This window comes from Syngnathus typhle, linkage group LG12 (assembly GCF_033458585.1).
Source record: "Syngnathus typhle isolate RoL2023-S1 ecotype Sweden linkage group LG12, RoL_Styp_1.0, whole genome shotgun sequence".
Classification (NCBI taxonomy): domain Eukaryota; kingdom Metazoa; phylum Chordata; class Actinopteri; order Syngnathiformes; family Syngnathidae; genus Syngnathus; species Syngnathus typhle.
The window spans coordinates 2,079,153-2,093,787 of NC_083749.1; positions in this window are offsets into that span (position 1 = coordinate 2,079,153).

Genomic DNA, 14,635 nt, shown 5'->3' on the forward strand with positions numbered 1-14,635 from the left:
TTAGATCTAAAATAGGTTGATATATAGACCTAAAATAGACGATTTATAGACCAGAAATAGACGTCTAAAATAGGTTGATTTTTAGATCTGAAATAGGTTGATATATAGACCTAAAATACATGCCTAAATTAGGTTGATTTATAGACCCTTAGGTTGATTTATAGACCTAAAGTAGACGTTTAAAATAGGTTGATTTTTAGATCTAAAATAGGTTGATATATAGACCTAAAATAGACGATTTATAGACCAGAAATAGACGTCTAAAATAGGTTGATTTTTAGATCTAAAATAGGTTGATATATAGACCTAAAATAGACGCCTAAATTAGGTTGATTTATAGACCCTTAGGTTGATTTATAGACCTAAAGTAGACGTTTAAAATAGATCTAAAATAGGTTGATTTATAGACCAGAAATAGACGTCTAAAATAGGTTGATTTTTAGATCTAAAATAGGTTGATATATAGACCTAAAATAGACGCCTAAATTAGGTTGATTTATAGACCTAAAGTAGACGTTCAAAATAGGTTTATTTATAGATCTAAAATAGGTTGATTTATAGACCAGAAATAGACGTCTAAAATAGGTTGATTTTTTAGATCTAAAATAGGTTGATATATAGACCTAAAATATACGCCTAGATTAGGTTGATTTATAGACCTAACGTAGACGTTTAAAATAGGTTTAATTATAGATCTCAAATAGACCAGAAATAGACGTCTAAAATAGGTTGATTTTTAGATCTAAAATAGGTTGATATATAGACCTAAAATAGACGATTTATAGACCAGAAATAGACGTCTAAAATAGGTTGATTTTTAGATCTAAAATAGGTTGATATATAGACCTAAAATAGACGCCTAAATTAGGTTGATTTATAGACCCTTAGGTTTATTTATAGACCTAAAGTAGACGTTTAAAATAGATCTAAAATAGGTTGATTTATAGACCAGAAATAGACTTCTAAAATAGGTTGATTTTTTAGATCTAAAATAGGTTGATATATAGACCTAAAATATACGCCTAGATTAGGTTGATTTATAGACCTAACGTAGACGTTTAAAATAGGTTTAATTATAGATCTCAAATAGACCAGAAATAGACGTCTAAAATAGGTTGATTTTTAGATCTAAAATAGGTTGATATATAGACCTAAAATAGACGATTTATAGACCAGAAATAGACGTCTAAAATAGGTTGATTTTTAGATCTAAAATAGGTTGATATATAGACCTAAAATAGACGCCTAAATTAGGTTGATTTATAGACCCTTAGGTTGATTTATAGACCTAAAGTAGACGTTTAAAATAGATCTAAAATAGGTTGATTTATAGACCAGAAATAGACGTCTAAAATAGGTTGATTTTTAGATCTAAAATAGGTTGATATATAGACCTAAAATAGACGCCTAAATTAGGTTGATTTATAGACCCTTAGGTTGATTTATAGACCTAAAGTAGACGTTTAAATAGGTTTAATTATAGATCTCAAATAGACCAGAAATAGACGTCTAAAATAGGTTGATTTTTAGATCTAAAATAGGTTGATATATAGACCTAAAATAGACGATTTATAGACCAGAAATAGACGTCTAAAATAGGTTGATTTTTAGATCTAAAATAGGTTGATATATAGACCTAAAATAGACGCCTAAATTAGGTTGATTTATAGACCCTTAGGTTGATTTATAGACCTAAAGTAGACGTTTAAAATAGATCTAAAATAGGTTGATTTATAGACCAGAAATAGACGTCTAAAATAGGTTGATTTTTAGATCTAAAATAGGTTGATATATAGACCTAAAATAGACGCCTAAGTTAGGTGTATTTATAGACCCTTAGGTTGATTTATAGACCTAAAGTAGACGTTTAAAATAGGTTTAATTATAGATCTGAAATAGACCAGAAATAGACGTCTAAAATAGGTTGATTTTTAGATCTAAAATAGGTTGATATATAGACCTAAAATAGACGATTTATAGACCAGAAATAGACGTCTAAAATAGGTTGATTTTTAGATCTGAAATAGGTTGATATATAGACCTAAATACATGCCTAAATTAGGTTGATTTATAGACCCTTAGGTTGATTTATAGACCTAAGTAGACGTTTAAAATAGGTTGATTTTTAGATCTAAAATAGGTTGATATATAGACCTAAAATAGACGATTTATAGACCAGAAATAGACGTCTAAAATAGGTTGATTTTTAGATCTAAAATAGGTTGATATATAGACCTAAAATAGACGCCTAAATTAGGTTGATTTATAGACCCTTAGGTTGATTTATAGACCTAAAGTAGACGTTTAAAATAGATCTAAAATAGGTTGATTTATAGACCAGAAATAGACGTCTAAAATAGGTTGATTTTTAGATCTAAAATAGGTTGATATATAGACCTAAAATAGACGCCTAAATTAGGTTGATTTATAGACCTAAAGTAGACGTTCAAAATAGGTTTATTTATAGATCTAAAATAGGTTGATTTATAGACCAGAAATAGACGTCTAAAATAGGTTGATTTTTTAGATCTAAAATAGGTTGATATATAGACCTAAAATATACGCCTAGATTAGGTTGATTTATAGACCTAACGTAGACGTTTAAAATAGGTTTAATTATAGATCTCAAATAGACCAGAAATAGACGTCTAAAATAGGTTGATTTTTAGATCTAAAATAGGTTGATATATAGACCTAAAATAGACGATTTATAGACCAGAAATAGACGTCTAAAATAGGTTGATTTTTAGATCTAAAATAGGTTGATATATAGACCTAAAATAGACGCCTAAATTAGGTTGATTTATAGACCCTTAGGTTTATTTATAGACCTAAAGTAGACGTTTAAAATAGATCTAAAATAGGTTGATTTATAGACCAGAAATAGACTTCTAAAATAGGTTGATTTTTTAGATCTAAAATAGGTTGATATATAGACCTAAAATATACGCCTAGATTAGGTTGATTTATAGACCTAACGCAGACGTTTAAAATAGGTTTAATTATAGATCTCAAATAGACCAGAAATAGACGTCTAAAATAGGTTGATTTTTAGATCTAAAATAGGTTGATATATAGACCTAAAATAGACGATTTATAGACCAGAAATAGACGTCTAAAATAGGTTGATTTTTAGATCTAAAATAGGTTGATATATAGACCTAAAATAGACGCCTAAATTAGGTTGATTTATAGACCCTTAGGTTGATTTATAGACCTAAAGTAGACGTTTAAAATAGATCTAAAATAGGTTGATTTATAGACCAGAAATAGACGTCTAAAATAGGTTGATTTTTAGATCTAAATAGGTTGATATATAGACCTAAAATAGACGCCTAAATTAGGTTGATTTATAGACCCTTAGGTTGATTTATAGACCTAAAGTAGACGTTTAAAATAGGTTTAATTATAGATCTCAAATAGACCAGAAATAGACGTCTAAAATAGGTTGATTTTTAGATCTAAAATAGGTTGATATATAGACCTAAAATAGACGATTTATAGACCAGAAATAGACGTCTAAAATAGGTTGATTTTTAGATCTAAAATAGGTTGATATATAGACCTAAAATAGACGCCTAAATTAGGTTGATTTATAGACCCTTAGGTTGATTTATAGACCTAAAGTAGACGTTTAAAATAGATCTAAAATAGGTTGATTTATAGACCAGAAATAGACGTCTAAAATAGGTTGATTTTTAGATCTAAAATAGGTTGATATATAGACCTAAAATAGACGCCTAAATTAGGTTGAATTATAGACCCTTAGGTTGATTTATAGACCTAAAGTAGACGTTTAAAATAGGTTTATTTTTAGATCTAAAATAGGTTGATATATAGACCTAAAATAGACGATTTATAAACCAGAAATAGACGTCTAAAATAGGTTGATTTTTAGATCTAAAATAGGTTGATATATAGACCTAAAATAGACGCCTAAATTAGGTTGATTTATAGACCTAAAGTAGACGTTTAAAATAGATCTAAAATAGGTTGATTTATAGACCAGAAATAGACGTCTAAAATAGGTTGATTTTTAGATCTAAAATAGGTTGATATATAGACCTAAAATAGACGCCTAAATTAGGTTGATTTATAGACCCTTAGGTTGATTTATAGACCTTAAGTAGACGTTTAAAATAGGTTTAATTATAGATCTCAAATAGACCAGAAATAGACGTCTAAAATAGGTTTATTTTAGATCTAAAATAGGTTGATATATAGACCTAAAATAGACGATTTATAGACCAGAAATAGAAGTCTAAAATAGGTTGATTTTTTAGATCTAAAATAGGTTGATATATAGACCCTAAAATAGACGCCTAGATTAGGTTGATTTATAGACCCTTAGGTTGAGTTATAGACCTAACGTAGACGTTTAAAATAGGTTTATTTATAGATCTAAAATAGGTTGATTTATAGACCAGAAATAGACGTCTAAAATAGGTTGATTTTTAGATCTAAAATAGGTTGATATATAGACCTAAAATAGACGCCTAAATTAGGTTGATTTATAGACCCTTAGGTTGATTTATAGACCTAAAGTAGACGTTTAAAATAGATCTAAAATAGGTTGATTTATAGACCAGAAATAGACGTCTAAAATAGGTTGATTTTTAGATCTAAAATAGGTTGATATATAGACCTAAAATAGACGCCTAAGTTAGGTGTATTTATAGACCCTTAGGTTGATTTATAGACCTAAAGTAGACGTTTAAAATAGGTTTAATTATAGATCTGAAATAGACCAGAAATAGACGTCTAAAATAGGTTGATTTTTAGATCTAAAATAGGTTGATATATAGACCTAAAATAGACGATTTATAGATCAGAAATATACGTCTAAAATAGGTTGATTTTTAGATCTGAAATAGGTTGATATATAGACCTAAAATACATGCCTAAATTAGGTTGATTTATAGACCCTTAGGTTGATTTAGAGACCTAAAGTAGACGTTTAAAATAGGTTGATTTTTAGATCTAAAATAGGTTGATATATAGACCTAAAATAGACGATTTATAGACCAGAAATAGACGTCTAAAATAGGTTGATTTTTAGATCTAAAATAGGTTGATATATAGACCTAAAATAGACGCCTAAATTAGGTTGATTTATAGACCCTTAGGTTGATTTATAGACCTAAAGTAGACGTTTAAAATAGATCTAAAATAGGTTGATTTATAGACCAGAAATAGACGTCTAAAATAGGTTGATTTTTAGATCTAAAATAGGTTGATATATAGACCTAAAATAGACACCTAAATTAGGTTGATTTATAGACCCTTAGGTTGATTTATAGACCTAAAGTAGACGTTTAAAATAGATCTAAAATAGGTTGATTTATAGACCAGAAATAGACGTCTAAAATAGGTTGATTTTTTTAGATCTAAAATAGGTTGATATATAGACCTAAAATAGACACCTAGATTAGGTTGATTTATAGACCCTTAGGTTGATTTATAGACCTAACGTAGACGTTTAAAATAGGTTTATTTATAGATCTAAAATAGGTTGATTTATAGACCAGAAATAGACGTCTAAAATAGGTTGATTTTTAGATCTAAAATAGGTTGATATATAGACCTAAAAAAGACGCCTAAATTAGGTTGATTTATAGACCCTTAGGTTGATTTATAGACCTAAAGTAGACGTTTAAAATAGATCTAAAATAGGTTGATTTATAGACCAGAAATAGACGTCTAAAATAGGTTGATTTTTAGATCTAAAATAGGTTGATATATAGACCTAAAATAGACGCCTAAATTAGGTTGATTTATAGACCCTTAGGTTGATTTATAGACCTAAAGTAGACGTTTAAAATAGATCTAAAATAGGTTGATTTATAGACCAGAAATAGACGTCTAAAATAGGTTGATATATAGACCTAAAATAGACGCCTAAATTAGGTTGATTTATAGACACTTAGGTTGATTTATAGACCTAAAGTAGACGTTTAAAATAGGTTTAATTATAGATCTCAAATAGACCAGAAATAGACGTCTAAAATAGGTTGATTTTTAGATCTAAAATAGGTTGATATAGACCTAAAATAGACGATTTATAGACCAGAAATAGACGTCTAAAATAGGTTGATATATTGACCTAAAATAGACGCCTAAATTAGGTTGATTTATAGACCCTTAGGTTGATTTATAGACCTAAAGTAGACGTTTAAAATAGGTTTATTTTTAGATCTAAAATAGGTTGATATATAGACGTAAAATAGACGATTTATAGACCAGAAATAGACGTCTAAAATAGGTTGATTTTTAGATCTAAAATAGGTTGATATATAGACCTAAAATAGACGCCTAAATTAGGTTGATTTATAGACCCTTAGGTTGATTTATAGACCTAAAGTAGACGTTTAAAATAGGTTTATTTATAGATCTAAAATAGACCAGAAATAGACGTCTAAAATAGGTTGGTTTTTAGATCTAAAATAGGTTGATATATAGACCTAAAATAGACGCCTAAATTAGGTTGATTTATAGACCCTTAGGTTGATTTATAGACCTAAAGTAGATGTTTAAAATAGATCTAAAATAGGTTTATTTATAGACCAGAAATAGACGTCTAAAAAAGGTTGATTTTTAAACAAAAAATAGACGTCTAAAAAAGGTTGATTTTTAAACCAAAAATAGACGTCTAAAATAGGTTGATTTTTAAACCAAAAATAGACGTCTAAAATAGGTTAATTTTTAAACCAGAAATAGACGTCTAGAATAGATTGATTTTTAGATCTAAAATAGGTTGATATATAGACCTAAAATAGACACCTAAATTAGGTTGATTTATAGACCCTTAGGTTGATTTATAGACCTAAAGTAGACGTTCAAAATAGGTTTATTTATAGACCAGAAAAAGACGTCTAAAATAGGTTGATTTTTAGATCTAAAATAGGTTGATATATAGACCTAAAATAGACGCCTAAATTAGGTTGATTTATAGACCCTTAGGTTGATTTATAGACCTAAAGTAGACGTTTAAAATAGGTTTATTTTTTTAGATCTAAAATAGGTTGATATATAGACCTAAAATAGACGATTTATAGACCAGAAATAGACGTCTAAAATAGGTTGATTTTTAGATCTAAAATAGGTTGATATATAGACCTAAAATAGACGCCTAAATTAGGTTGATTTATAGACCCTTAGGTTGATTTATAGACCTAAAGTAGACGTTTAAAATAGGTTTATTTATAGATCTAAAATAGACCAGAAATAGACGTCTAAAATAGGTTGATTTTTAGATCTAAAATAGGTTGATATATAGACCTAAAATAGACGCCTAAATTAGGTTGATTTATAGACCCTTAGGTTGATTTATAGACCTAAAGTAGACGTTTAAAATAGATCTAAAATAGGTTGATTTATAGACCAGAAATAGACGTCTAAAATAGGTTGATTTTTAGATCTAAAATAGGTTGATATATAGACCTAAAATAGACGCCTAAATTAGGTTGATTTATAGACCCTTAGGTTGATTTATAGACCTAAAGTAGACGTTTAAAATAGATCTAAAATAGGTTGATTTATACACCAGAAATAGACGTCTAAAATAGGTTGATTTTTTAGATCTAAAATAGGTTGATATATAGACCTAAAATAGACACCTAGATTAGGTTGATTTATAGACCCTTAGGTTGATTTATAGACCTAACGTAGACGTTTAAAATAGGTTTATTTATAGATCTAAAATAGGTTGATTTATAGACCAGAAATAGACGTCTAAAATAGGTTGATTTTTAGATCTAAAATAGGTTGATATATAGACCTAAAATAGAAGCCTAAATTAGGTTGATTTATAGACCCTTAGGTTGATTTATAGACCTAAAGTAGACGTTTAAAATAGATCTAAAATAGGTTGATTTATAGACCAGAAATAGACGTCTAAAATAGGTTGATTTTTAGATCTAAAATAGGTTGATATATAGACCTAAAATAGACGCCTAAATTAGGTTGATTTATAGACCCTTAGGTTGATTTATAGACCTAAAGTAGACGTTTAAAATAGATCTAAAATAGGTTGATTTATAGACCAGAAATAGACGTCTAAAATAGGTTGATTTTTAGATCTAAAATAGGTTGATATATAGACCTAAAATAGACGCCTAAATTAGGTTGATTTATAGACCCTTAGGTTGATTTATAGACCTAAAGTAGACGTTTAAAATAGATCTAAAATAGGTTGATTTATAGACCAGAAATAGACGTCTAAAATAGGTTGATTTTTTAGATCTAAAATAGGTTGATATATAGACCTAAAATAGACACCTAGATTAGGTTGATTTATAGACCCTTAGGTTGATTTATAGACCTAACGTAGACGTTTAAAATAGGTTTATTTATAGATCTAAAATAGGTTGATTTATAGACCAGAAATAGACGTCTAAAATAGGTTGATTTTTAGATCTAAAATAGGTTGATATATAGACCTAAAATAGAAGCCTAAATTAGGTTGATTTATAGACCCTTAGGTTGATTTATAGACCTAAAGTAGACGTTTAAAATAGGTTTATTTTTAGATCTAAAATAGGTTGATATATAGACCTAAAATAGACGATTTATAAACCAGAAATAGACGTCTAAAATAGGTTGATTTTTAGATCTAAAATAGGTTGATATATAGACCTAAAATAGACGCCTAAATTAGGTTGATTTATAGACCTAAAGTAGACGTTTAAAATAGATCTAAAATAGGTTGATTTATAGACCAGAAATAGACGTCTAAAATAGGTTGATTTTTAGATCTAAAATAGGTTGATATATAGACCTAAAATAGACGCCTAAATTAGGTTGATTTATAGACCCTTAGGTTGATTTATAGACCTAAAGTAGACGTTTAAAATAGATCTAAAATAGGTTGATTTATAGACCAGAAATAGACGTCTAAAATAGGTTGATTTTTAGATCTAAAATAGGTTGATATATAGACCTAAAATAGACGCCTAAATTAGGTTGATTTATAGACCCTTAGGTTGATTTATAGACCTAAAGTAGACGTTTAAAATAGATCTAAAATAAGTTGATTTATAGACCAGAAATAGACGTCTAAAATAGGTTGATTTTTAGATCTAAAATAGGTTGATATATAGACCTAAAATAGACGCCTAAGTTAGGTGTATTTATAGACCCTTAGGTTGATTTATAGACCTAAAGTAGACGTTTAAAATAGGTTTAATTATAGATCTGAAATAGACCAGAAATAGACGTCTAAAAGAGGTTGATTTTTAGATCTAAAATAGGTTGATATATAGACCTAAAATAGACGATTTATAGATCAGAAATATACGTCTAAAATAGGTTGATTTTTAGATCTGAAATAGGTTGATATATAGACCTAAAATACATGCCTAAATTAGGTTGATTTATAGACCCTTAGGTTGATTTAGAGACCTAAAGTAGACGTTTAAAATAGGTTGATTTTTAGATCTAAAATAGGTTGATATATAGACCTAAAATAGACGATTTATAGACCAGAAATAGACGTCTAAAATAGGTTGATTTTTAGATCTAAAATAGGTTGATATATAGACCTAAAATAGACGCCTAAATTAGGTTGATTTATAGACCCTTAGGTTGATTTATAGACCTAAAGTAGACGTTTAAAATAGATCTAAAATAGGTTGATTTATAGACCAGAAATAGACGTCTAAAATAGGTTGATTTTTAGATCTAAAATAGGTTGATATATAGACCTAAAATAGACACCTAAATTAGGTTGATTTATAGACCCTTAGGTTGATTTATAGACCTAACGTAGACGTTTAAAATAGGTTTATTTATAGATCTAAAATAGGTTGATTTATAGACCAGAAATAGACGTCTAAAATAGGTTGATTTTTAGATCTAAAATAGGTTGATATATAGACCTAAAATAGACGCCTAAATTAGGTTGATTTATAGACCCTTAGGTTGATTTATAGACCTAAAGTAGACGTTTAAAATAGACGTCTAAAATAGGTTGATTTTTAGATCTAAAATAGGTTGATATATAGACCTAAAATAGACGCCTAAATTAGGTTGAATTATAGACCCTTAGGTTGATTTATAGACCTAAAGTAGACGTTTAAAATAGGTTTATTTTTAGATCTAAAATAGGTTGATATATAGACCTAAAATAGACGATTTATAAACCAGAAATAGACGTCTAAAATAGGTTGATTTTTAGATCTAAAATAGGTTGATATATAGACCTAAAATAGACGCCTAAATTAGGTTGATTTATAGACCTAAAGTAGACGTTTAAAATAGATCTAAAATAGGTTGATTTATAGACCAGAAATAGACGTCTAAAATAGGTTGATTTTTAGATCTAAAATAGGTTGATATATAGACCTAAAATAGACGCCTAAATTAGGTTGATTTATAGACCCTTAGGTTGATTTATAGACCTTAAGTAGACGTTTAAAATAGGTTTAATTATAGATCTCAAATAGACCAGAAATAGACGTCTAAAATAGGTTTATTTTTAGATCTAAAATAGGTTGATATATAGACCTAAAATAGACGATTTATAGACCAGAAATAGAAGTCTAAAATAGGTTGATTTTTTAGATCTAAAATAGGTTGATATATAGACCTAAAATAGACGCCTAGATTAGGTTAATTTATAGACCCTTAGGTTGATTTATAGACCTAACGTAGACGTTTAAAATAGGTTTATTTATAGATCTAAAATAGGTTGATTTATAGACCAGAAATAGACGTCTAAAATAGGTTGATTTTTAGATCTAAAATAGGTTGATATATAGACCTAAAATAGACGCCTAAATTAGGTTGATTTATAGACCCTTAGGTTGATTTATAGACCTAAAGTAGACGTTTAAAATAGATCTAAAATAGGTTGATTTATAGACCAGAAATAGACGTCTAAAATAGGTTGATTTTTAGATCTAAAATAGGTTGATATATAGACCTAAAATAGACGCCTAAGTTAGGTGTATTTATAGACCCTTAGGTTGATTTATAGACCTAAAGTAGACGTTTAAAATAGGTTTAATTATAGATCTGAAATAGACCAGAAATAGACGTCTAAAATAGGTTGATATATAGACCTAAAATAGACGATTTATAGATCAGAAATATACGTCTAAAATAGGTTGATTTTTAGATCTGAAATAGGTTGATATATAGACCTAAAATACATGCCTAAATTAGGTTGATTTATAGACCCTTAGGTTGATTTATAGACCTAAAGTAGACGTTTAAAATAGGTTGATTTTTAGATCTAAAATAGGTTGATATATAGACCTAAAATAGACGATTTATAGACCAGAAATAGACGTCTAAAATAGGTTGATTTTTAGATCTAAAATAGGTTGATATATAGACCTAAAATAGACGCCTAAATTAGGTTGATTTATAGACCCTTAGGTTGATTTATAGACCTAAAGTAGACGTTTAAAATAGATCTAAAATAGGTTGATTTATAGACCAGAAATAGACGTCTAAAATAGGTTGATTTTTAGATCTAAAATAGGTTGATATATAGACCTAAAATAGACGCCTAAATTAGGTTGATTTATAGACCCTTAGGTTGATTTATAGACCTAAAGTAGACGTTTAAAATAGATCTAAAATAGGTTGATTTATAGACCAGAAATAGACGTCTAAAATAGGTGGATTTTTTAGATCTAAAATAGGTTGATATATAGACCTAAAATAGATACCTAGATTAGGTTGATTTATAGACCCTTAGGTTGATTTATAGACCTAACGTAGACGTTTAAAATAGGTTTATTTATAGATCTAAAATAGGTTGATTTATAGACCAGAAATAGACGTCTAAAATAGGTTTAATTATAGATCTCAAATAGACCAGAAATAGACGTCTAAAATAGGTTGATTTTTAGATCTAAAATAGGTTGATATAGACCTAAAATAGACGATTTATAGACCAGAAATAGACGTCTAAAATAGGTTGATATATAGACCTAAAATAGACGCCTAAATTAGGTTGATTTATAGACCCTTAGGTTGATTTATAGACCTAAAGTAGACGTTTAAAATAGGTTTATTTTTAGATCTAAAATAGGTTGATATATAGACCTAAAATAGACAATTTATAGACCAGAAATAGACGTCTAAAATAGGTTGATTTTTAGATCTAAAATAGGTTGATATATAGACCTAAAATAGACGCCTAAATTAGGTTGATTTATAGACCCTTAGGTTGATTTATAGACCTAAAGTAGACGTTTAAAATAGGTTTATTTATAGATCTAAAATAGACCAGAAATAGACGTCTAAAATAGGTTGGTTTTTAGATCTAAAATAGGTTGATATATAGACCTAAAATAGACGCCTAAATTAGGTTGATTTATAGACCCTTAGGTTGATTTATAGACCTAAAGTAGATGTTTAAAATAGATCTAAAATAGGTTTATTTATAGACCAGAAATAGACGTCTAAAAAAGGTTGATTTTTAAACCAAAAATAGACGTCTAAAATAGGTTGATTTTTAGACCAAAAATAGACGTCTAAAAAAGGTTGATTTTTAAACCAAAAATAGACGTCTAAAATAGGTTGATTTTTAAACCAAAAATAGACGTCTAAAATAGGTTAATTTTTAAACCAGAAATAGACGTCTAGAATAGATTGATTTTTAGATCTAAAATAGGTTGATATATAGACCTAAAATAGACACCTAAATAGACCCTTATTTATAGACCCTTAGGTTGATTTATAGACCTAAAGTAGACGTTTAAAATAGATCTAAAATAGGTTGATTTATAGACCAGAAATAGACGTCTAAAATAGGTTGATTTTTAGATCTAAAATAGGTTGATATATAGACCTAAAATAGACGCCTAAGTTAGGTGTATTTATAGACCCTTAGGTTGATTTATAGACCTAAAGTAGACGTTTAAAATAGGTTTAATTATAGATCTGAAATAGACCAGAAATAGACGTCTAAAATAGGTTGATTTTTAGATCCAAAATAGGTTGATATATAGACCTAAAATAGACGATTTATAGATCAGAAATATACGTCTAAAATAGGTTGATTTTTAGATCTGAAATAGGTTGATATATAGACCTAAAATACATGCCTAAATTAGGTTGATTTATAGACCCTTAGGTTGATTTATAGACCTAAAGTAGACGTTTAAAATAGGTTGATTTTTAGATCTAAAATAGGTTGATATATAGACCTAAAATAGACGATTTATAGACCAGAAATAGACGTCTAAAATAGGTTGATTTTTAGATCTAAAATAGGTTGATATATAGACCTAAAATAGACGCCTAAATTAGGTTGATTTATAGACACTTAGGTTGATTTATAGACCTAAAGTAGACGTTTAAAATAGGTTTATTTATAGATCTAAAATAGACCAGAAATAGACGTCTAAAATAGGTTGGTTTTTAGATCTAAAATAGGTTGATATATAGACCTAAAATAGACGCCTAAATTAGGTTGATTTATAGACCCTTAGGTTGATTTATAGACCTAAAGTAGATGTTTAAAATAGATCTAAAATAGGTTTATTTATAGACCAGAAATAGACGTCTAAAAAAGGTTGATTTTTAAACAAAAAATAGACGTCTAAAAAAGGTTGATTTTTAAACCAAAAATAGACGTCTAAAATAGGTTGATTTTTAGACCAAAAATAGACGTCTAAAAAAAGGTTGATTTTTAAACCAAAAATAGACGTCTAAAATAGGTTGATTTTTAAACCAAAAATAGACGTCTAAAATAGGTTAATTTTTAAACCAGAAATAGACGTCTAGAATAGATTGATTTTTAGATCTAAAATAGGTTGATATATAGACCTAAAATAGACACCTAAATTAGGTTGATTTATAGACCCTTAGGTTGATTTATAGACCTAAAGTAGACGTTCAAAATAGGTTTATTTATAGATCTAAAATAGGTTGATTTATAGACCAGAAATAGAAGTCTAAAATAGGTTGATTTTTTAGATCTAAAATAGGTTGATATATAGACCTAAAATAGACGCCTAGATTAGGTTGATTTATAGACCCTTAGGTTGATTTATAGACCTAACGTAGACGTTTAAAATAGGTTTATTTTTTTAGATCTAAAATAGGTTGATATACAGACCTAAAATAGACGATTTATAGACCAGAAATAGACGTCTAAAATAGGTTGATTTTTAGATCTAAAATAGGTTGATATATAGACCTAAAATAGACGCCTAAATTAGGTTGATTTATAGACCCTTAGGTTGATTTATAGACCTAAAGTAGACGTTTAAAATAGATCTAAAATAGGTTGATTTATAGACCAGAAATAGACGTCTAAAATAGGTTGATTTTTAGATCTAAAATAGGTTGATATATAGACCTAAAATAGACGCCTAAATTAGGTTGATTTATAGACCCTTAGGTTGATTTATAGACCTAAAGTAGACGTTTAAAATAGGTTTAATTATAGATCTCAAATAGACCAGAAATAGACGTCTAAAATAGGTTGATTTTTAGATCTAAAATAGGTTGATATATAGACCTAAAATAGACGATTTATAGACCAGAAATAGACGTCTAAAATAGGTTGATTTTTAGATCTAAAATAGGTTGATATATAGACCTAAAATAGACGCCTAAATTAGGTTGATTTATAGACCCTTAGGTTGATTTATAGACCTAAAGTAGACGTTTAAAA